Genomic DNA, 2,897 nt, shown 5'->3' with positions numbered 1-2,897 from the left:
CAACGTCCGCATCTGGGTTTTGTGATCGCAGAGGACCGTAGCCGCCGCTATGAGTGCGCCTGGGGGTGGGGAGCCTTGTCCCACCCCACCAATCTCTTCAGAAGAAGCATTCAGAAGATTTCTCTCGTAGAAAGTGAAGAAACGTTTGATTCCAGAAGTCCCGAAATTCATTAAAAAACTGGAGGAAATTCGTGAGATTGCCCTGCCAGAAGACCAACCGATGAAAATCGCCCTAGCCCTGGCTGACAGAGGGTTGGTAGGACAATTTATGGGACGCTGGCCCTCTACAAAAACAACAGAAGACTGGATCCAACGCAACTGGAGGCCCTAGCTGGAAAACAATGTGATCTGCTATGTTGTCGGAAGAGGGTATTTCATTTTCCAATTCACCTCCAATGAAGATCGAGATTTGGTTTTCAGAAACGGTTCATATTTTATGGGAAATCAGGGTCTGTATCTTAATAAGTGGAACCCCGACTTCGATCCCTCAATCGATACCCCTATATAAGTCCCATTCTGGGTCTAGCTTCCCAATCTTCCAATCCATTGCTGGAGCTATCACACCTTGCAGAAGATTGGAAATGGCCTAGGCCATTTCATTGACAAAGCAGATAACAAGGGCCAATATACATGAGCAAGAATCTATGTCAGGGAAAATTTTAAGAACCCCCCCTAAATTTATAAATATAATAAATGGGCAAATCTCAATGGTATATAGGAAAAATGGAAGGCGATTTTATCAATAATATAATATGTATATATAATATTTTGGCGAATCTCTCACTAGGCATGGCGAATATTTTACTCAATTATAAAATCTTGTAAGATCTTGGCGAGTCTTTCGCTGAATAATAAAACTTTGTAAAGTCCTAGTGAATCTTAGCATAGGCTACATGCTGGTTTAATTCCCCCATTTAAATAGGCTACATTCGAGGTGAATACCATGGGTCAATACCATGTGCCATTTTGGTGAATACCATGGGTCAATACCATGTGCCATTTTTATTTTTATTAGAATATTTTACTCAATTATAAAATCTTGTAAGATCTTGGCGAGTCTTTCACTAAATAATAAAACTGTGTAAAGTCCTAGTGAATCTTAGCATAGGCTACATGCTGGTTTAATTCCCCCATTTAAATAGGCTACATTCGAGGTGAATACCATGGGTCAATACCATGTGCCATTTTGGTGAATACCGTGGGTCAATACCATGTGCCATTTTTATTTTTATTAATTCTAATATTAGGGTTAATAATGGTTTTTTTGCATGGCATTAATAACAATCTAGTCCATGGTATTTGTCCCATAGTATTTTGGCCATAGGTTTCACCTAAATATAACCCGTTTTTTGAGTGTTCGTAAATATAAGGTGACTTATGGAGTAAATATAAAAAAAATGTTTTATTTGTTTACCATACTTCTAGTTTATTTATATTTTTATTAATTTACCATACCTCTTTTACAAATATGGTATTTGGCCCATAGGATTCACTTAAATAAAACCTCTTTCTTGAGCCTTCATAAATAGAACGAGGGTTATGGACTAAATATAAAAAGAGGTTTTATTTATTTACAATACGTCTAATTTATTTATATTTTTATTTATTTACCATACCTTTTGAGTAAGTATAAAAAGATGTTTTATTTATTTACCATACCTCCACTTTACTTATATTTTTATTTGTTTACACCCTTACATGTATATAAGGTGACTTATGGAGTAAATATAAAAAATGTTTTATTTATTTACCATACCTCTCATTTATTTATATTTTTATTAATTTACCATACCACTTTTATAAATATGGTATTTGGCCCATAGGATTCACTTAAATAAAACCTATTCTTGAAAATGGGCGAATGGATTCACTTAAATAAAACCTATTCTTGAAAATGGGCGAATGGAAGGTTGTAAGTCCTAATTTCAAGGGCTAAATTTACCTTTTTTACCCTTTCCCTTAAAATAAGGTGGGCTATTTGAGGTGATTTGTAAAAATGTACTATGATACAAAATATTCGCCCACTATAAATTTAAAACCCCTTAATTTTGCCAAAGGGCGAACATTCACCCCTAAAATTATCCTTGATCTATGTGGAAGTCGATTTGGGAGCTGGACTGCCCGAAGCGGTAAAACTTACAGTCGGAGAATGGCATCACTATCAAAAATTGGATTACAAGCAACTGCCTTTCAAATGAGAACCTGTCACGAACATGGACACTTCCAACGAAATTGCCCAAAAGCTCCAACCAGGGACAAAGTGGACAAAGAAGGATGGAAAGAAATCAAAAAGGGCAAGGCAGTCCCAAAACCAACTGAGAAGAAAAATTCAAGGCCATTGGTGAAGCCTTGGCCTAAACCAAAAGCCAAAGAAGTTCCAAAAGAGGGTTCTTCCTCTGGGGTAAAGACAGATGCCATTGGAACCCAAGAGGAACCAGAAGACCCATCGAAGAAAGTGAAAGAAGCAGAGGCAAAGTCAAATCTTCCTCCAACAGAGGATGAACAAGGGGAAAAAGAAGAAAACAAGGAGCGCATCAGTCTGGGCTCCGATTTTGAGGGAGATTCAGAAGATGGAGTCTCAGATTCAGACAGCTCGCAATTCACTCCTATCAAGTCGGCCAGGGGTCGAAAGTCCAAGAAGAAACAGAGAGAGGAACAAACTTATCTGGATGTTCTCCAAGGCTCTCAGAAACTCTCAAATGAATGATGAATACCACATCTAGGCGCAAGCATGGTCAGGCTCCAAAAGGAGCCACAACCTTCCAAGCCAGTAAATAATGAAATACGTCTCCTGGAATTGCAGAGGGTTAGGCAGCAAGTTGAAAGAAGAAGCTTTGAAATACATTGTAAGGATGTACTAGACTGAAATCCTTCTCATCCAGGAGACAAAACTGGAG

This window comes from Pinus tabuliformis, chromosome 6, assembly GCF_031772625.1.
Source record: "Pinus tabuliformis cultivar Carrire ecotype Pingquan chromosome 6, CPIR1, whole genome shotgun sequence".
NCBI lineage: Eukaryota > Viridiplantae > Streptophyta > Pinopsida > Pinales > Pinaceae > Pinus > Pinus tabuliformis.
Note: the sequence above shows the minus strand (reverse complement) of the source record.